This window comes from Pongo abelii, chromosome 12, assembly GCF_028885655.2.
Source record: "Pongo abelii isolate AG06213 chromosome 12, NHGRI_mPonAbe1-v2.0_pri, whole genome shotgun sequence".
NCBI lineage: Eukaryota > Metazoa > Chordata > Mammalia > Primates > Hominidae > Pongo > Pongo abelii.
The window spans coordinates 79,600,217-79,622,574 of NC_071997.2; the positions used below are offsets into that span (position 1 = coordinate 79,600,217).

The 22,358-nt window shown below is 34.0% G+C and overlaps 1 long non-coding RNA gene across 2 annotated transcripts in view; it reads left to right on the forward strand.

Moving 5' to 3' along the window:
- LOC134759647 (uncharacterized) overlaps nucleotides 1-22,358 on the forward strand; it is a 218,550-nt gene that overhangs the window by 113,729 nt on the left and 82,463 nt on the right. The window contains exon 3 of one of the 2 annotated variants that reach the window (XR_010136184.1): nucleotides 14,516-14,596. The exons of the other annotated variant lie outside the window; for it this stretch is intronic. This is a non-coding gene — a long non-coding RNA (uncharacterized LOC134759647). The remainder of the gene's footprint in view (nucleotides 1-14,515; nucleotides 14,597-22,358) is intronic. 2 annotated transcript variants of the gene reach the window in all.

Here is a 22,358-nt window from a genome sequence, read left to right on the forward strand (position 1 = left end):
GTGTCTGAAGATACAAGTAGCATCCTGACTCCACTACTGGCATACAGCTGCTGATCCATCATTCTTACACTTTCCCTTTCTTCTCGTATTCAAGATAACCAATCAGAAAGGTTTACTTTCACTGAAGCACTTGTCAAATTAAGTTTTTGAGTGAAGAAATTCATCTCTTGAATGTAGGATTTCCTTTCATCTTATTATTCCATTGCTTTGAACACTTAAGGCATCATTGCCTGTTATTATATGCTGAAAATTCATTCTTCTAGAAATGATTGTTTATCTCAAGTGTTTTTACAGAACATTTATATAAATGCAACTGTTTTCAACATATGTTGATCGACCTTCATTGTGTGTTAATAGCTTAATTTCCCTATTGTTCATACTTAATACAAACATGCCTTATATTACAAATGATATATTTTTTCTGAAAGCTTCACTGATATTTAATTATATGTTCCCAGTTCAATGTTTATTACAAAACCCTATCAGAGAAATTAAAATTTCATATTTCATGTTTTTAAATATTAACCTTTAGTCTTTTAAATTTACCACTGAAATCATTCTTTGTTTCCACTGTAGGTACTTTAATTGCCTTTAATTTGTGCTTCTGGTTCCTCTTTTAGACAAATTTTTGTCTTTTTTTTTCAGTTTTTTTAATGTCAGTGATTTATGCTTTCTCACTAGTTTTTGAATATAAATTATACAAATCTTAGAAAAGCTGAGAGTTAAAAATTCAAAGCCAATTATCTATGTGATGCGATGCTTATCATATTTGTAAAGAACCATGATCAAGAACAGAATTAATTAATTTCTTATTTCAAATATATCATGTAGTTTGATCATTGGATTGTAGTACATAGTCAGTATAACAGGATGATGAGTAAGTCAGCATTTCCCAAGGACTGATTAGATTATCAAATGAATAGATGAATAGTGAATATACAATTATATGACTCCCTAGAATCAGTCAAAATTTCCATCAATGAGCTGTGGGAGTAAAAGGGAGAGAGGCAAGCAAGAATCTTTTCATTGCAAAGCATAAAAGATTCCTCTTGAGAAATTTGACAGCCCAGCTGTGTATGTGTTTTTATCCCTATAATGGTTTTGAAAGCTGAATTTCGGAACTTCTGTGCCACTTTAACTTTGATTAAAAAATGAGAGACTAGTCAAAGAAAACAGCGTCAACAGTAAGAGATGGAAAACCAAAGTGGTATGAGCATGTGTTAGTGTGTTTGAGTGTATGTGTGTGACTGTGATGAGAAACAAACTCTGCAGTAGCAATCTGTCTAGAAACTCAGGGTTTTCAGCCTGTCCAAACAACTTTAGCCATTCTTGTCTAAAAGTAATGCTCCAAAGAGAAATATTAAGTAATTTTTACGAGCTTTTGGTGATTTAAGGGCTGGAATCTCGGTTGATTTACACCTAATTATCAGAATTCTGAGGTTTATTTATTTCCTCATATTGCTCATAGAAGGAGTTATATCATTTATGATTGACCTCTGCATTATCTCACGTAGTCTCTTTCCTTCCTAACACAATCATCTATCATGTCACAAGTTATTTCCTGCATCTCTTCTAAACCATGCCACTTCAAAAGGTTTTTTCTCCTAAGCATACCAACTTTGGAAAGAATTATATGCAGTACATTTTTCCTCTAGCTATTTCACTTCTGACCTCCAGTTTCCATTATTCTTGCTAATCTGTCTTTTCAAATAATTCTTTGTTGAATGCTATCAGTGGTGGAGATGACATTAGAAGAATTCAGAAAACTACTCCCTAAAGGACTAATGAGAACCCCCTACTACTTTTGAACTCTTTTTTACAGTCTTTTTTTAATACAAAATCAACGTTCATTCTCACTACTGACTTTTACTTTAGAGTAACGAATGATACAGAAAATTGGGGTTCATTAAAAATTCTCAGAATTGTAGTCCCTGAAAGTCTACAATTGAGTTTTGTTTTGTTGTTTTTCATAGATTAAAAAGATGAATGAGATTCTATGTTTGATCTTGGTGAGCTCACAGTTTTTGTGGGTGACAGATACGAAAAATAATTATAAGTACCCATACAAACTACTATAATAAAGACATATGGTAGATGACCAGAGTTGTGACAGCTTTTTCTCAGAGAGTTAGGAAAGGTTTCATATAAAACGTTGCTGGCACTGGAGGGGAAAAAATAGCCGCAACTTTACGAGAAGAGTCAGGAGTTTGGGAAGAGTATTCTAGACCCATGAATTAGGCTGTGCACACCCATGGAGTTGTCAAAACTCTTAGTCCTGTTCAAGAACCAGTGAGAATTTAATTGCACAGCTGTTATCTCTAATACAGTTGGGAAAAATGACCTAAAGTATTTTCCTGTGACATAAAGGGGTAAAGGCAGTGGTCAATAAGTCCAGTAAATTATATACCAGAACACTTGTGTCTTTACTACCTGGGAAATTTAGAATGGCCTAGTAAAATGCTGCCAATTAAAACATTTATTTACACATGAAAATTTGTAATTTTCAAGTAGACAACACATATGTACTTGTATACTAATAAGTAAGGTGAGATAAGTTAATGAGAAAATAACAAGTTGAAATAGACCACCTTCACATAATAATGGATTCAAAATATAAAAATACTTTAACTTTGGAGAACTAATTGCTAGATAAAAAATAAAGGCAAATGACAAGATTTTTTATGTATTTAATATCTTTAAAAATCATTTTGATTATTTTGAAAATACCAACTATTTTAAAAGTATTGTTTCCCCAGACAATAAGACCATAATAAATTCAGAACTGCATATACTTAATGATATTTCTATCTCTATATGTGCCAGGGTTATTTCAAATCCAAATTAGTGGAATTCTAATGATTTTACCATATTTTATTGTTAAGTTATTTAAGTTTGTGAGCACCAAGACACATATCTTGGGCTTCCAGATATGAAGCCCAAGACAGAACTTGGAACAGAAGATTATGAGGAGAGGAGATGTGTAGACATAATTCTCTTTTACCTTTAAACCATAGATAATCCATCATGTACTTTTTCAGGTTTGGGACCCCTGAAAAAGAGGGTATAGGATAAGGAGAAGATTTGGTATACTGTTCTTTCCTCCTCACCGCAACTTTCTCCAAGCTGTTTGTATTCTCTCAGTCACCTGTACCAAATGGAGGTACTCACATTTTCTCAATGGCCATTTGTAAACCGAAGAGAGGAGTATAGCTGTGAAGTTCAAGGTGGCAGCAGACAGCTGGGCAGAATGTGCTGTGAGGCCTTCTCACTTTTTGTCAGTCAAACATATGAGCAATTATCACACTAGTACTTCAAGTTCAGATCAGTTGAAGAGTACAGTGATTTGGAATATTCCTCTCACTGGGATCCAAAAATGATTATTTTTGAAGTTCAGGCATGCACAATAAATGAATGAAGCATTACACATTTACACATTTAATGAAGCTGCTTACACATTTACCTTACAGGTATTTTTGAAATAGTCATTTCCATATGAAATTGTGCCATTGGCTTTCAGTTTGTGTCTCTAACTCAAGGGAATCAGAATTACACCGTAACAGTCACTTCTTGAGAGATGTCCCTTCAAGGAAGGCAGACACATCATGGGCTTCATTACGGTAAACTTCCAGAAATACATCTTCTTAAGCTCCCCACAATCCTCCTATATACTCCCAGGAAACCTTCCTGGGAGTTGTCACCACCTTATTTTGTATTGATTTATTCACTTCTATATTTAACTATGAGTATATTTATTTATTAGCATTTTTTTACACCCACATTGATTGTGTAACTGGAATCAAGTCTCAACCTTATGATAGAGAGCTTGAATGTGATAGAAGTTAAAACTTGGATTATATGTGTTTATGGTGTTTTATAGAGAATAGATTATTTTCACTACTTGATCACCTTTGACTTATAGCAATATTAGAAGGTTGGTCAGGTAGGTACTATCCTCTCTACATTTTGCAAGAGGAAACCAATATTAAATTATATTTCTAAAGTTTCCTAAAAACTATGAAGCAGAGAGCCTGTGGTTTAATTTAATCTAAATTCTACTCATCCAAATGCTAGTGTTTTTTTTTTTTTGCCCTGTTATACCAAGTTTCTTATTTTCTTCTCTCTTCTCCTCTTCTTTATTTAGTTTTTTTTTCTCATGCTACACTTCTATTTTCTTTCCCTCTTTTCCCCCTCCACTTTAACTCCCTCCCATTTTCCCACCTAGCTCTGTCATAGTCTATACTTGTTGCCTATAAAAGTGAGTACACTAAATTTAGAAAATGTAGGATGTCCTTGGCAGCTGGTCATAGAAGTCATAGGCCAGGAGAAATGAAGGCCTCAGCAGAACTTAATGCCAATTCTAGGCCTTGGAGGAGACTTGATTGGACATTGGGAAGGCAGATAGATTGCAGTGAGTTGAATGCAAATTAAATAACCCAAGCCTTAATTAGCTTACTGTGTAAAATATGTATTAATACAGGTACTGTCATTTTTCTGCAGCTAGAAAATCCCTATTTTCTCCCCACAAGAGCCTCATTTTATTTATATTGTCCTGTGGGGTACTCCATGTTTCAGATTGACCCTGCTCATATTAAAATAGGGCTAACTCTTGATCATCCACATGCAGAGAAAGCATGATGGAGTCTTAATTTTTTGCACTAGTTCATCTGTTAATGAAGAATTGAATGTTCTTGATTGATCCATTGCAAATCAAGCAAAAGTATTTTCACTATGCACAGGGAAATACACAGCAAGGGGCATCTCTTCAATAAAAAGAGGTGTGAGGTAAAGTGTGAGACAGCTTCCCAAGATGTACAAACAAACTAATTATCCTGAGTTGTATAATTTTCCTTCAACCTCTTATCCAGCTGGGGGTCCAATTTCTCAGGTGGAGACTAATCTAATTTCACTTTCACCAGACAAGACTGAAATTAATCTTCCTGCATCTGGCGAACTGTTCAACACACCTCACTTGACACAAATGAAATATTCTAGAAAATCACTAATTTCTTCTTTTCTGAGAAGGTGTACCACCATGGTTTATTTTAGCCCAGGTGAGCAACATTTACCCAATTCAGGTGGGATTTTCAACACTAAAGGGGAAATTATGAAATTCTCAAACCAAAAGCTAAGTGGTTTAATGATTTGTTTTTATTGTAGGTGATTACAGTTGGTTTTTCAGACAAAATTCAAATGGGATGGCCAAAGGTATCTGATTAGCAGCAGCATCCTAATGATGAGGATGTGAACCAATTGTGTAATATGCAAAGGGAAAAGAACACAGAGGAGCTGTAGCATGTGGATTTCATTCAGTCTCTTACATCCTTTACTATAATCAATCACTTTCAGGACTAAACTTATTTATGCCTTGTGCTTTTCTTGTCTAAATAAAAAAGACGTATTCAACATATACTTTATCAATTTCAGGCTTTCACAGGCAATTCTGAAAAATCTGTTATTGAGGCTACATATAATCAAACTTTGTATACTCTAAAATGATGGTATTTTCCCAAGTTCTGCACCAATTCCTCTTTCTCCTAAGGTATTCCTTTAAAATTATTTCTCTTCCCATTTTTCCTCTCTCTTATGAGAAGTTAGGATCTGAAATTTTGCTTTGCTCTTTACTGTGCTATTTTAAATGCCAAGAGAACTCGTTTCTCTGTTGTGACTATGGGCATTCACATGATCAGTGGACTGAAAATTGAAATGCTAGATGGGGTTGGCTGTTCAAACAGTGTTCATTCAGAGGAATCTCCTTTCTTCTGAAGGGCAAGCCCATGGAAAGACAGTCTTTTTAGAGGTAGAGGGACATTACTCTGGGCAACTCAGCTCACATTTATCCTTAGCTTAAAGACTGGCTGATGCTTAGAGTTAGCTCCCTGACAGTGAGTGACAGCTAATGTCAGAAGTTCAGAAGGAGGTACAGAAAGATGACATAAAGGAAAAAATTGAATTATAGTTTAACTTTTACAAGGCAAAAAGTGTCATATTATGTGCAGGATATGTCCAGAAAAGAGAAATGGGTTTATTAAATGTTTTATGTTAAGTCTAACATTTTTATTCTAATAAAGTAAAAATATATTTACTCAATTAATATGCATTTTTTTAAGTAGTTCCTGTTTCCCCACACTGGGTCAGCTACTTTAAGGGTGCAAAAGAAGAGAAGACATATTATGTGACCTCATGTGGAAAGGAAAAATAATTAGTACACTTAAACGATATTAGCAATATAATGGACAGAAATGAATCACTGAAATCTGAAGTAGTATGGAATATGTAATTAATGAATTAATTCAGAGCATATTAATGAACACATTGGTTGTGCCCATTAATGTGGTTTAATTTAATTTTGAACAATATAGTTTTATTTGGCCTTCATGAACATTATATGTTTATTTAAACTTTCATATGGAAGATTAACTTTATTTGAGTCTATGTGGATAAGACTTGGATGAGGTAGAGTGGTGAAATAGTGTTGCATTAACAATTATGGAGAACGTCAAATGTGTTCAGTATACTAACAATCACTTTGCATAGATAACATCATTTAATCACAACAATCATCCAAGATAGGTTTTTTAATTAATGAGGAAAATAAATTTAGCACCAAAAGTATAAGATTATATTGTGATTTTGACTTAATATTTCTATGTCGAAACTTGATTTTTCAATTAAAATGTAACAGAATTTTCCACATGGGAGAGTAACATAATCAAAGACATACAAACTCATTGATGAGTGGTGTTGGGTGGTGATGGGGTGTTCATGGAGAAAGAAAGGCCACGTTTTTCAGCTTATAGAAAGATAAGCAGTGTTTAGCTTTTGTTCTTGATTGACTTAATTTCAAGGAACACAGATTGACTCAGTCTGTTTTAATATGAAGATAATATGTTAAAAAGATTTATATAGTCTGGAGATAGAGAGTCAGCCATGAAAAAGACCATGATAGGCACCTTACTAACTAAATTGTCTAGTTTTCTAAGAACAATTTTTCCTCTGTCTAATGATGAGTTTATTTTGGTTGGCCAAACTGCAGAGTCTTCATAAATTTAGCTTGAAGGTTACTGTGGCTATTCTACACCTTTCTACATCATTAACTTTCAATTCAATCCATTGCTAAGGGGTTAAAAAGTTAGTATCGCCTATTCAAATTACTGGGTGATTTTCATTAACTCCAGTTATCATTTTATAACAGAATGTATCACAAGCATATTAGTTAGATTCAAATTAGGAGATAAAACTCACACAGTAATTAGAAACAAAATCTTTAAAATAAAGAATTATTAACTATAGATTGATGTCAGTGAAAATAGTGGAGAAAGAACTGTTGAAAGTTTAACCTTACATAGATTAAAAAAAAAAAAAAACCTTAAGGAGTTGTTGGAAATTTTTTTCAGAATTCTGGAAAATCAAAAAAGGCTTGCACCAGGCGGTTTTTATTTTTAAAAGTTCTGTCTTGTTCTTGAGAATCTAGGTACATGAGTGAATGTGCAGGCCTTTGGATATGTGCATGAAAGACCTGAGAAGACCCTTAGGCTCTCACTTCAGAATGACCTGCCTCCACTGCCCAAGCAGTAAGTGAAAGCTAAGGCAGAGTTGTAAACCATCAGGCTGAGTGTTCAAGGCATGCTCCATATTGATTGCAAGAACTAAGGAAATTTCTGTCTACTTATTATTTAGGTGATTCCTAAATAACCATTTAGAGACTTCAATGACCACATATGCAAAAGAATAAATAATTTATAGAATTAGTAGTTTAGAGAAATCAGTAAACAAACAACTACTACAACAAGGAGCAACAACAGTAAACTCTTAAGAGGAGCAGACTTGATTTCCAGAGTTGCCACATTTTAGAATATTTAAAATGTTATTGTGTGTGTAACAAAGTTCCAAATCTAATTTCAATAAAAAATACAAGACATGCAAAGAAATTTTTTAAAAAATGTCCAACGCTCAGAAAAAAAAAAAAAAACAATAGAAACTGTCCCTGATAAGGCTGAGATACTGGACTTATTGTGCTTTAAATCAGCTACATAAAATATATTTAAAAGTTAAATGAAATCGTGTTCTCAAAACCATGTTCTAAAGCAAAGTAAGAGAACAATGTCTCACCAAATGAATAGTCTCAATAAAGACATAATTTATAAAAATGAATCAAATATAAATTCTGAAGATAACACTACAATAAATGAAATAAAAATTCACTGGAGTGGATCAAGAGCAGAATTTAACAGAAAAAAGAATTAGTGATTTTGAAGATTGGTCTATCGAGATGATCTAGTCTGAGAATCATAAAGAAAAAATAAATGAAGAAAAATAAACAGAGCTTCAGGAGCTGTGGGATACTATCAAATGTACCACCTTATGCATAATGGGAGTTCTAGAAAAAAAGAGAGAAAAAGGAACAAAAATAATATTTGAAATATAATAGCCAATGTAGATTAGTATCTTTCTTAAAAATCAAATTTTGAAAGTTTTAAGCTCATTTATAGGAGAAATTCAAGGGATCTATACCTAGCCTCGCTACAGTGAAACTACCAAAAACAGACAGACAATGTTGAAAGCAGCAAGAGAGGAAGAACCAATCTCATTCAAAGTATCATCAATAAGATTAACAGCTGATTTCTCACCAGAACAACACAGGCACAAAATGGCAGTGGGATGCAATATTTACAGTGCTAATAAACCAAAAACTTCTCAACTAAAAATTTCAAATAAAAAAACCTATTCTTCAAAAATGAAGAAGAAATTAAGATATTCCCAGATTTAAAAATCAACAAACAAAAAACTTGAGATAGTCTATTGCTTGCAGACCTGCTCCGAGAGAAAGCCAAAAGGAGTACATCAAGCTGAAATGAAAGGACACTAGAAAGTAATTTAAATTCACACAAAGAATTAAATGGCACCAGGAAAAATAGCTTCTTAAGTAAATATAAAACAGAATAAATATATTTTTTGTTTTTAAATGTTTTTTCTATCTGATTTAAAACACACCTACATAAATAAATAAATTATTAATCTGTGTTAATGGGCACGTCATACATGAGAATATAATTTGTGATAACACTCTAAAGGAGAGAGAAAATGGAGCTATAGAGGATATGCGTTTTTATGTTATTGAAATTAAGTTGGCATTAACCTGAATTAGATTATTGTAAATTAAGTTGTTAATTATAATCCCTAAGACAACAACTAAAACACTTAAAAAAAGTAAATTAAATAAGAATATTGAAGTGTTACAATAGAAAATATCTATCTAACATAAAATAGGACAATAATGGAGAAAGAGACGACAACAAAAATCCATAATACCTGCAGAAAACAAATAGCAATATGGTAGATGTAGAGCCTACCTTACAACTAATTACATTATATATATATGGCTTAAATTTCAAGTTAAAAGGCAGATATTAGTAGAAGGAATAAAAAGCATGATTCAAATATATGCTCTCTAGATCATGGTACAGTGAGGCCCTCTACATTCCACTTCCAGGCAGATTTCTAGGCAGTCAAAGCTCCTACTCACCTGGATGGCCTGAGCCACCCATCCTTCCTGTGCAGAGGTGTGGTGAAGCAGGGTTCTCTCCACTCTATGCTCAGGAAGATCTCCAGGCATCTGAAGCACCTGTTCACCTGTTCACCTGGATAACCAGCTGAATCACCCCACCCTTGCTCTGAAGAGATTGCAGTGTAATAGGGCCCTCTACACTCCACACTTATGCAGATTTCCAGGCATCTGGAGCACACACTTTGTTGGAGTAGGAGTTTAGCATCCCCACCACCATGCAGAGAACTTGGGGCCAAGGTGTTCTTCAGCTCCATGCCTAAACACACCTCTGGGGCAGTTGGTTGCTACCTACTGTGTCCCCCTCCATTCTGGTGCTTGTACTTGCCATTGGGGGATCTGTAAGCAGGACTGCCTGGTCCAGACCTGCCCATCTTGCCCCACCCTGGGATGAGCAGAAACCTCAAACCACAGTGTACTCCATGGATAAGCCCATTACTTGATGCAACAGAGAGCTTCGTCCAGTAAGCAAGAATCAAGTATATGACCATCCATATTGGCTATAGCTGTCTCTTACCTATAAGTACCATCTACAGGCCTGTAGATCAAACCACACAGCCCAATATAAAACCTGCCAACAGAATTACACAGAGATATAGAAATAAAGTCAAAAAAACTCTACCCAACAGTCTCTACAGTAACATCCCCTAGGGAGTGAGGAAAGTGAAAGAAAAAACAATTCTATCTTCATTAATATATGTACAAAATTAGGAATGCCACCATCTCCAGATGAGAATAAATCAGCACGAGAATCTGGCACCATGAAAAATCTGAATGTTGTGATACCATCTAAGGATTACACTAGCCCTCCAGCAATGACTCCTAGGAATCAGCAGTGACTCCAATGACTCCTACTTGAGCATGGTATATAATTCCTTCATATGTTGATGAATTCAGTTCACTTGTCTTTTGCTGTGATTTTTGCAACTATATTCTCAAGTATTGAGTTCCAAAATTTAATAAGTAATATAAATCCAAACAACAGAAAAGGCCCTGGACCAAATGGATTAACAGCTTAAATCTACCAGACATACAAAGAAGAGCTATTATCAGTTCTATTAAAACTATTCTGAAAAAAAAATCGTGGAGGACGAACTGCTTTCTAACTTATTCTATGAAGCCAGCATCACCTTAACACCGAAATTTGGCAAAGACAAACACAGAAAACTACAGGCCAATATCCTTGATGAACATAGACATGAAAATTCTCAACAAAATATTAGCCAACCAAATCCTGCAACACATCAAAAAGTTCATTCACAACAATCAACTAGGTTTTATTTCTGGGATGCAAAGTTGGTTCAACATATGCAAATCAATAAATGTGATTCACCACATAAACAGAATTAAAAACAGAAACCATATGATCATCTCAATAGACAAAGAAAAGGCTTTCAATGAAATCCATCATCTCTTCATGATAAAAACCCTCAACAAATTAGGCTTCAAAGGAACATACTTCAAAATAATAAGAGCAATCTAGGACAAACCCACAGAAAACATCATACTGAATGGGCAAAAGCTAGAAACATTCCCCTCAAGGACAGGAACAGGACAAGTATGCCCACTCCCACCAGTCCCGTTCAACACATTACTGGATATCCTAGCAAGGGAAATCAGGCCAGAGAAAGAAATAAAAGTCATCCAAATAGGACAAGAGGAAGTCAAATTATCTCTCTTTACTAACAATATGACACTTTACTCAGAAAACCCTAGAAACTTCACCAAAAAGATCCTAGAATTGATAAAAATTTTCCGTAAGTTTTTAGGGTACAAAAACCAATGTACAAAAATCAATAGCATTTCTGTATACCAAAAGGATTCAAGCTGAGAGCCAAAACAAGAATGGAATCACATTTTTAATAGCCATGGAAGCAAAAACTAAAATATCTAGGAATACAGTTAACCAAGGAGGTGAAAGATCCTATAAGGAGTACTATAACAATGCTAAAACAAATCAGATGACACAAACAAATGAAAAACCATTTAATGCTCATTGATTGGAAGAATCAATAACATTAAAATGGACATACTTCCCAAAGTAATTGACAGATTTAATGCTATTCCTATCAAACTACTAATGTCATTTTTCACAGACTTAGATAAAACCTTTTTTGAGACTCTGTCTCAAAAAACAAAAGACACAAATAGGTTCAAAATAAATAGAAAAAGACAGACCATACAAATAGCATAAAAAGAGTGCTTGAGATAGCTTCAGTAATATCAGATAAAATTGACTTTAAGACAAAAAATGTTACTAAATACAAAGTTGGACATTTTATTACAATGAAAAGATCAACTTAAGAAGATATAAAATTTGTAAACATGTTTTTACCTAACAAAGAGTTCTAAAATATATGACAAAAAACATAATTGAAGGGACAATAGACAATTCAGTAACTATAATTGGAAAATTATATATGCTACTTTCAATAATGGCTCAAACAATTAACTACTGAGAATATCAGCAAGAAATCAGAAGACATAAAAAGCACTATAAACAAATTATATGTAAAACATATCTACAAATGATATTCTCAAAATGGCAGAATATAGAATTTTCTTGAGTTGCATGTGAAACATTCTCTAGAACAGGCCATCAAAAAAGGTTCAATATATTTATAGTAATTGAAACCATACAAAGTAATTCTCTGATCCCAATGGAATAAAATTGAAAATAAGAGGAAATTTTAAAAAGCCACAAATATGTTAAATGTAAACAACATACTCCTAAATAACCAATGAGTCAAATAATAAATCACAGAGGAAAGTGGAAAATATTTTGAGATTTATAGAAGTAAAAACAACATATAGAAAACTATAGGATGCAACCAAAGCAGTACTCAAGGGAAATTTATAGCTCTAGACACTCAAAAAGAAGGTTTCAAATTAATAACTGACTTTCATTTTAAGAAATTTGAAATACCAAATTAAATTAAGCCCAAAGCAAACCTAAGGAAAGAAGTAACAAAGATTAGCACATAAATGAATTGAAGAGAAGAGCAAAAGACAAAAGAGAAAAATCAATGAAATCAGAAGTTGTTGTTTGCAAACAACAACCAAATCAAATTTTTAGCAAGATTGACCTAGAAAAATTAGACAACTCACATTACTAAAATCAGGAATAAAAAAGGGACATTACTATTAGCTCTATAAAAATGAAAAAGGATTCTAAAACTGCAAACCGCTGTATGCTAACAAATTAGATAATGTCGATGAAATGGGCAAATTCTTGGAAAGACACAAACTATCAAAACCAAATGAAGAAGAAATAGAAAAACTCAACAGATTTATCAAGAGATTGAATTAGTAATAAGAAACTGCCAACAACATCGAAAACCCAAGACTGGATGATTTCACCAGTGAATCCTACCAAACATTTAAAGATCAACAGAAAATAAAACTACAGATCAATATAACTTGAGAATATATTTGCAAAAATCACAGCAAAAGACAAATGAACTGAATTCATCAGCATATGAAGGAATTATACACCATGATCAAGTGGGATTTTTCCTAGGAATCCCAGATTTTTTCAACATATACAAATTAATTAATTTGACACATCATATTAAGAGAGAGGAGGGGAAGGGCACATGACCTGGATAATTGAAAAAATGCATTTGACAAAATACAACACCTCTATTTTTTGTTAAAAAAAATACTTAACAAACTAGAAATTATAGAAACTTCCTCAACCTTGTCAAAAATGTAGAGAAATTGTAATCCTCATACATGGCATTATGTATAAATGTAAAATGGCACAGCCGTGGTGGAAATCAGTTTGGTCTTTCCTTTAAATGTTAAACATTGAGTTACCATATAAGCCAGCAATTATACTTCTAGGTATATAACCAAGAGAATTAAAAATACATGTTCACACAAAAACTTGTACCTGAATCTTTATAGTCTTATTTGTAACAGTCAAATAGCAGACACAACTCAAATGTTCATCAACTGATGATAAAACACTATGTGTTATATTCATAGAATAGAATATTACTCAGCCATACACAAAAAGAAAGTACTACCACATGCTACAACATGGATGTACCTTGAAAACTATGCTATGTGAAAGGAGGCACAAAAGGCTACATATTGTATGACTTGACTTATGTGAAACATTCAGAATAGGCATAGAGAAAGAAATCCACAGATAAAAAGTAGATTAATGGTTGCAAGGTGCTGGTAGGTGAAATAATGGGGTGTGGCTGCTTAATATGTGTAGGATTTCTTTTTGGCCTTTGAAAGTGTTTTGGAATTAGATGTTTGTCATTGTCGCAAAATATTGTGAATGTACTAAAGAACTATTGAATTGTACCCTTTATGTTGGTCTTGATGAATGTATGTGATTTATATCTGCATACATAATATTTTTAAAGTATTATTAGTTATGATTGTGATTGGATTAGGTAGTAAGAAAAAAAGAGGGAGAATTCTAAAGAGTAAAGAAGTGGCACATATAGAGTAGGCTTTAGCTCTAGGGTTAGATCTGGTGACCAAGGAAGGAACAGAACGTTAAAGCTCTCCCCATCCCGGGCTCAGATCCAGACCTGTCTGGAGAGGGAACAACTATGGATAAAGGATGGTAGATAAGTTACTGAGATGTTGTAGCAGGACTTTTGTAAATTCTGCTCTTTGGGACATCAAGGAAAATTGCCTACTGGGAGATTCTGTTTTAATAACTTGCTGTAAAGCCTCCCAACAGTCTCTCAGAGAAGCAATCATAGGAATGTGCCTCATCTCCAAGGGTGTCTGGGAAAGAGCTAGTGACTACTGAGCTCTGAAAATGCCACCTGAACTGCAGGAACTTAGCAAGAGTAACAGCTCAGATCCAAGAAGAGAAACCCTTTCTTTTTGTACTGTTTATCTACTGCCCTCTACTGATAGCACTTAACAACATGACAGTTGACCAAGGATAAATATTTACAGGGCCCATCTCTGTTATTGCAGATCTGGCAGTGAAGAATGGACTTGGAAGTGGTAGACAATACAATTGATAACTGGAAGAACAGATAACAAAACAGCATACAGGTTGACTTTCCTTGGAATATGTGAATCTTTGAGCAAGAGCTTCCTTAAAAGGGGGTTTGGACAGACAGACATTACTGTAACTTACTTTATACAGATTTCATGCAGTCAAGAATGAGAACTCTATTTAAGGCTTTGAGGAAGCACGTTCAGTTTGCTTATACTTTATTGTGCCGATGTATAAAGTGTCCCGTATTCTCAGGAGTTTGTGGGCTAAATATGCTTTATATTCAGTAGCTAGGTAATTTGAAACATTGGCTTCATTCAAATAGCTTAAGTCATCAGTTGCCCAGCTATTGTTTTCTTAATATAGTTATTATAAACCAATTCATATGTAATTCATAGAATCAAATGTTTTTGATTCTGCTTCCCTTTATTTCACTTACACCTGTTTAATTAAACAGTCTCATTGTGGGTATCTCCTGGGCCCTGCTTCGGGGAGGATCTTCTACATATGCAGTTTTTTACAGAAACATGGTTGGCATTGTACATTAATTATCTTATGCCTAATAATGAAATTAATGACAGTAAATACCATCTAACATTCCTATGGTGTTCAATGTTTGCCAATCATTTTCATGTACATTACTCCATTAGTAAGACCACAATGAAAATATAATTTTAATTGTATTAAAAACTTATTTTGAGTTCCTTTTTTGCCACATATTCATTTTTTAAAGTTGTTCAAATAGTTTATTCAATAATTCTCATTTTTATCAGTTGTGGAATAGTTATAATAATACCTGCCTACATATAATACAAGGGTAAATAGGATTCTAAAGTGTTTTACAAATGTGGGTTACTATGGTTGTCATTATTCCAATAGAGAATATTTTACAAAGTGGAAAATGGAAGTATTTCTATGTAAGTCTGATACGGTTAGACTTGGTGTCCCCACCCAAATTTCGTCTTGAATTGTCCCCATAATCCCCACGTGTCAAGGGAGGGACCAGGTGGAGCTAAACTGGTATGTCCTCCTCCCAGCAATGAATGAGAGATGTCTATCCCCACAGCATCAATAACACTTAATATTATCAAAATTTCCAATTGGTCACAATCTGACGGGTGAAAAAATCTATCTTATCTCTTATTTGTTTTCCCTGATTACTAATAAGTCTGCCTACTTTTTTTTTTTTTTTTTTTTTTTTGAGACAGAGTCTTGCTCTGTCTCCTAGGCTGGAGTGCAATGGCGCGATCTCGGCTCACTGCAAGCTCCGCCTCTGGGGTTCACGCCATTCTCCTGCCTCAGCCTCCCAAGTAGCTGGGACTACAGGCGCCTGCCACCACTCCCGGCTAATTTTTTGTGTTTTCAGTAGAGACAGGGTTTCACTGCGTTAGCCAGGATGGTCTCGATCTCCTGACCTCATGATCCAGCCGCCGCAGCCTCCCAAAGTGCTGGGATTACAGGCGTGAGCCACTGCGCCCGGTCAAGTCTGCCTACTTTTCATGTGTTTCTTCTTCTGTAAATTGCCTGTTCATAATGTTTGTTAATTTTCTATGGGAAAAATTTACTTTTTCCTAAAAACTGCAAGGATTCTTATGTCCTATATTACTAAACAAGAAAACTCTGACCATAGTAAGCATTGTAATAAGGAAAATTGTATAACCAGAAGAAGCTGTAGCCATAGAGTTCTAGTCCAATTATTTTGCTTTTATATTTGAGGAAATTAAGGCTAAAAGAAGGAAGATGAGTTCCTACATGACACAAGATGAGTTGAGTGTCAGTGTCTGGTATAGAAGCTGGATTTCTGAATGCTTGTCCAGTAAATTGTGCAGAAAATTTTGATTCAGAATTAGGTATAAACATATTTCTAGATTACATTTAGTAGCCTAATATCAAAGCAATGAAAAGATTACCACACAAAAATTTTAAATTTGCAAAATTACCTGATTTGGAAGGCAGGGCATGTAAAATATTTCCTGAAATTAAAATAAACTACAAAAGAGATAAAGATCAAATGACTTTAGAGAGTCTGTTTCTAATGGTTCAAAGTACTTAATCAAGTTCCAACCTGATGTCTTATCCATTTAAATGGCCATTTTTTTTTCTATTATTTTAAAAGCAGAGAAAGATAATTTAAAAGAGACTGTAGGGCTATCTAAATTTTCTCATACTTCATAGAGGTTAAAATAACTCTTAACCTAGAAGGATAAAGCACTGAATTAAAAGTAGTTTATACAAAGGACAAATATTCTCTACAGACCTCAATTTCTTTTGAAAGTTGCCAACTTAACACTAAAATTTCTTCCTAGCAGCATTGTTTATCTATACTTTAAAATAACTTTCGGGAGAGAATAGAAAGTGGCTTAATATCCATATCATTAGCTTGTGCCATAAGTTGCACATTGTTTTTGTCTCTTTTATTAAATTTAAAAGGTAGTTTTAAGTTAAGGTAGTTGTAAAACTAAAAGGCAATCAAGTAAATTAATGCATCCAATGATGCATTCATTCTAATGAATCAAGTTCTAATTCTCAAGTTACTATATAGTTTCCATGCAAAATAAATTAGAGAACATATAGCCATCCTCCTAAATCACTTCAAGGACTCACGTAGTGTCTTTACTAGAGATATTTTGACATTTCAGGACCATTATCAATATTGGATAATGATGATAATGAAAACAATAGTGCTTGTTTTTGAGGGTTATCATGTGCATAAAACTTGTGCATGGCACTGAAAACTTACAACAATCAATAAACTTCATACTGTCTTTAGTACTGTCCTATAGCTGAGAAAGCCAAAACAGAATAGAAAATCAACTTGCTCACGGTTGCACAGCAAATAAAGCTAAAAAATAGAAAAAGATTCTCAGTTACTCCTTTGAATTCTATAACTTATCTGATTCAATATTTTTAATATCAAATATCAAAATATTTATTTGGTGTTCCCTACTTCACAGATTTCCTCACTCCTCTCCTTTTCCTCAATCTTCCATGACAAAGACACAATTAGTGAGAATGCATATTAAACAAGTTAAACCCTTAATATTTAACAAACTAATGTCTTCCATAAAGATATACTATAGAAAATAAATGCCTTACCTTATAGTAAATTGAAATGAAATTTTCAAGTATTGATAAAGAAAGAGTCATTAGACTGTCATAAAGATATGGTGTACCCTGATGGGATGTTGGTATAAATTGGTAAGATTATATTGAAAAAAAAATGCTGAATGATAGTTTCCTTGGTAAAGATTGTTTTTAGCTCTAAATAATGGAAAACACTATGGCTTAAACATATAGGAATTTTTTCTCATATCAAAAGTTGAGTTGTGAGTTGTTACTGGAGTTGATTCACACCTCTCTGCAATGGTCTTGGCCTTTTCTTCGTGGTTACAAGTGAATAGGGAAGCTCCCACGTTTCTATCCATATTTAAGCAGGAAAAAGGAGAGTCAGTTGTTTGTTTGCTTTCTTTCAGAAGGGAAGAAAAGCTTTCTCAAAATCTCTCAGATAAACTTGTTACTTGGACAGCAAGGGAATGTCAAAATTGAGAAGCCCATTGTTCTAACATTGCCAAATACAAAGGACTGCACCAAGACCAACCAGAGTTTTATTAATCAGGAAGAAGTGAGAGGATTAAAATCTATTAGAAAGTTCTCTTTTTCATAATGGTGTGACCATATGACAGCAAAAAAGTGTTATGATTTGTAATACTTAAAGTCAGAAGCAAGATGCATGTTCTAATGTTATAAATACTGCATTATTGTAGCATGGTATAGCTGTTGGAGTCAGACGCTCTTGAACTGTATCACCTTTGTCAATCTAATCAATCTCTCAGAACCATAGTTTTTATGGAAATGAAAGTATTTGCCTCACAAAATATAGTATGAATCAGGTAGGCAACTATCTATAACATTCCTGCATCTGTAACATGCTTGTGTTAGTTACTGACACTCTTCAAAATGGAATAAAGTCTCAGATCAATAAATGACTTTTGGTGCCTACTGAAAAGTTAGATATGAATATTCCCAGTATTTGGTGACTGTCCTCCCAGAAGGACCCACAGGAACTCATGCTCCTTTATTATTTAGCTTTACTTTCTAGTAGGGCCTTATACTTGTCTTCATCTAGCTGGTAAGAGGAAAAAGAGATAAAAAATGTTTCCCTAAAAGTGATACAAGTTTTTCTTTTGCAATAGGTTAGATAGATGGATGCATCTAGATGCAAGAAGACTGGAAAATGTAATCCCTGCTAGATAGCTACTCCAGTAATAAATCTATATTCAGGAAGAGGGAGTATACATTGTGGTTGCAGATGATAATCTCTTCTACAATGCTCAATAATCGTTAATATTTTTTGACATATCTCCTTTCTAAGAGAACTAGATTCTAATTAAAGCAAGCACTGTGAAGTCAGTAAGGAGTACAGCTTGAGTCATATGGGTAGCTGATGAATGTTTATAGGAAGGAAGCATAATATAGTAGCTTCATGGGCTCTGAAGCAAGATTGCCTGCATTCAAATTCTTACTTCACCAATTCCTAGTTGTGTGATTTTGGGTAAGTTACTTAACCTTGGTTTCTTTCTCTATAAAAATGGGGATAGTAAAATGAATTACCTATGCTCTACAGGTTATTTTGATGATTAATTATTAATAGAATTAAAGCTTTTAGGACAATATTTATACTGAATACAGTATAAATTCATACAGTATTTATACCATATACTATTTACATTGAATTTGGTTTGATTTCTGGAATATATATATTTAGATATATACATATCATGAAATATTTAATGAACAGCAACAAATGCAAGAGATAAACAGAGGCATGCCAAATAGTGTTTACCTAAATGTGCTTGCAAAGACAATTGGGACACTGAAAATCTTCAGATAGGTGGAACTATACTCAGTATATTATGGAATTGTGCCTGCTAGCCTGAAGAGGTCAGGAAAGTCTATGTGGAGCAGGTGATTTGTAATGTAATAGTATGCAACAAACAGGCATGGAGAGGTGCTTAGGGGTGAGACCTGGTGCCAATGACATTTTGAAGAGGAAAGGAGACTGTAGACACGGTTTGAAGATGTCAGTATCTCACTTCAATGCCTCTCTTAAGGAGAAAATATTGTTGGATAGGATTTGGGTCATATATGGTGGAAATGATAGATGACAAAGAAGCTTTCCCTAGAGATACTTCTTTCTTCACTACACTCATCCATGAAAGGAAAATAATGATGATGGTGGTGATGATGTAAGGTTGATAAATTTGTACTTAGGACAGAAAGAATTCAAGACAACTTGTAATTGAGAACTAGAGACAGGCATAAAGAAGAACTGAGAATACAGATTTTGAAATCTGAAGTGAGTGCTAAATGAAAATCTTCAAAATATCTTATAATTAATTATTCAGATTTTAGTAACTTCATCATCCACAATGAATACTGAGCAATATAAGTATGTGACATGTAGTAATCACATGAACAGACACATCTAGCTTTTTTTCTTATTTTCTAACGTTTTACAGAATTCTACTTTTATGTTGGTAAGGAAATTAAGTTCAATATGTTGCCTTCTTCTAAATAATTAGCTATTACACACTAACATGGGATGAGAAGTAACTATAATATTAAAATGGCCACAGAGTCTGGAGTCAGAAAAATCTGGTTTTCTATCTTGAGTTGACTAAATTACAGGTGCTATGGATTTGCAGATGCTATTTAGGAATGCTCTATCCTAAAACTATCAGAAGCACTTTCTAAAAATGTGTTTAACTAAAATGAAAATGTATTAATTAACATAACATGTTCAAATAGAGGATGAAAAGATAATCCAGAAGCAAAATGTTCCAGATTCTCTTGATTTAATATTTTGCCATCTTCCCAGAGTTTTTTATTATTTTTGTCTTCAGATTGTCTCTCCCCCACCATCATAAAATGCATGCACCATCTCAAGGCTTTTACTCTCACACAGCAATGTGAAAAGCTGGAAAAAAAGGCTGCCTTTTCCTTGGTTCCTTTTAAGAACAAATACAAGTTTCCAAAAATAAAACTAACCCCAGAACACTTTACACAATGTCTCATGGCTAAATTACATTCCTTGTGCATAGTCACTAGCAAAGGAAATGATACCACAATTGTTGAAGACAGGCTTAGTGTCCCCTGAAACACACAGTTACTGGATAGGTGAACAATTTGGGGGTGCTGTTAACATAGACAAAGGAAGGAGGTGGCTTTCGGGAGACAACATTTGGAGATTGCCAGAAACTTTTTGACCTATAATACTCTCAGGTACAAAAATGTAACTGTTACAGGTGCTTTAGATGAGACTATGGTGATAAAAATATCTGGAACTTTTTATAATTTTCACTTTTGATAATACAAGGGAAAAGGAGAAAAAAATTCATACTATTTTATACCTCTCACCCAACCTAGACCTGTAAGTACCTTATTCAAAATGCTTTCAAAGGAAAGCCAGTCTCCACATTTTGCTTTACCTCCTAGGGAAAACATGTGCCTTTATTCATCTAAATGTGAGGAACAGGAAAAGGAGAAACGTGCAACAGGCTTCCTAAGTTCAAATGTAGTGTGTAAGTGTTTTAGGTTCAGAGAACAACTTGAGTAATACCTGCAAAGTAAATTCTCTAGGTAAAATACAGCTCCTAGCCAGGAAGCAAGCCATGTGGAAGAAGGCAGTGGAAGCCGCTCCTACTACCTCGGGGAGCAATAAATATCATTGGGCTTGAGCAATCTTTCTTTTGAAAAATTTAGATGATGATGCTCTTAATTCTAGTGTGTTAAAGTATGCATCTGGAGAGGTGTTTTTTTTTTTTTTGCCCTCATTTAACAAACTCTTAATTGTCCTCTCCAGTGGCAGCAGTAGTATATACCAGCTTTTTTTGATGAAAATAGAAACTGTTTAGAAATTCTTCTGGGTGATATTGAGGAATTTACACACATTTTGGATCCTGGCACCTGTTCTGTTCTTATAGTGGTGGGTTTTGTAATTTGGAATGAATTCTAAGTGTTAGACCTGCCTTAATGGTCTGAAGGGACAGAAGAGATTGACCTATAAACTGGAAAGTGTTTCACATTAATTGATACCTCTGTGTATCCCTGTTTCTGTTTTTAGGCCTGGTAAAATCCATGCCTAAGGCTAGGTAGCAATATGTTACTTGAAGAGCACTACAAAGACCTACATGTGTTTAGATCAATAGTTTATTTTCTAAATCCTGCTGATTTGGATGTTTTGTGGTTTGAGGGAAACTCTGAATATTTGTCAGGTTATCATTTTGACAAATTCTTCTTGTTTTGGAAACTTGCAAAATGTCCATAAATTCCATTTACCATCATGACAAGAAAAAGAAAAAAAAATCAGAACCTGAAAGGATGTAGAGCATAAATAAAAACAAATAAAATGCAAGCCATCATTTGAATGCATTCTATGTATGGAGTGTTTTGCTCTCATGTGGGTTAAATACACCTCTGCTTGCTCATCCCCATAGAGCTATCTTTGACTCAGAGCCCTACCTCTTCACACATCATTCTGATTCCTTCTCTGAAATGTATCTTTTGTATACTTTGTCCCTCAAAGTTAGGATCTCTTAGAAATATAAAGTGACATATTACATAAGTTCATTAAAACTATAAATAAATGCATATTAATATATTACTGTCACCTGCTGAAGCAGATAGAACCACCCACCCAAAATGTGGTTTCAATGTTAGGACGGAAGCTACCACAAACATACCAGGAGGGTATAAAAATGATTACTGCTTTCATCATTAAAGTCTCTGGGGAAAGCAGGCTTCTCAAGCAGGCTTGAA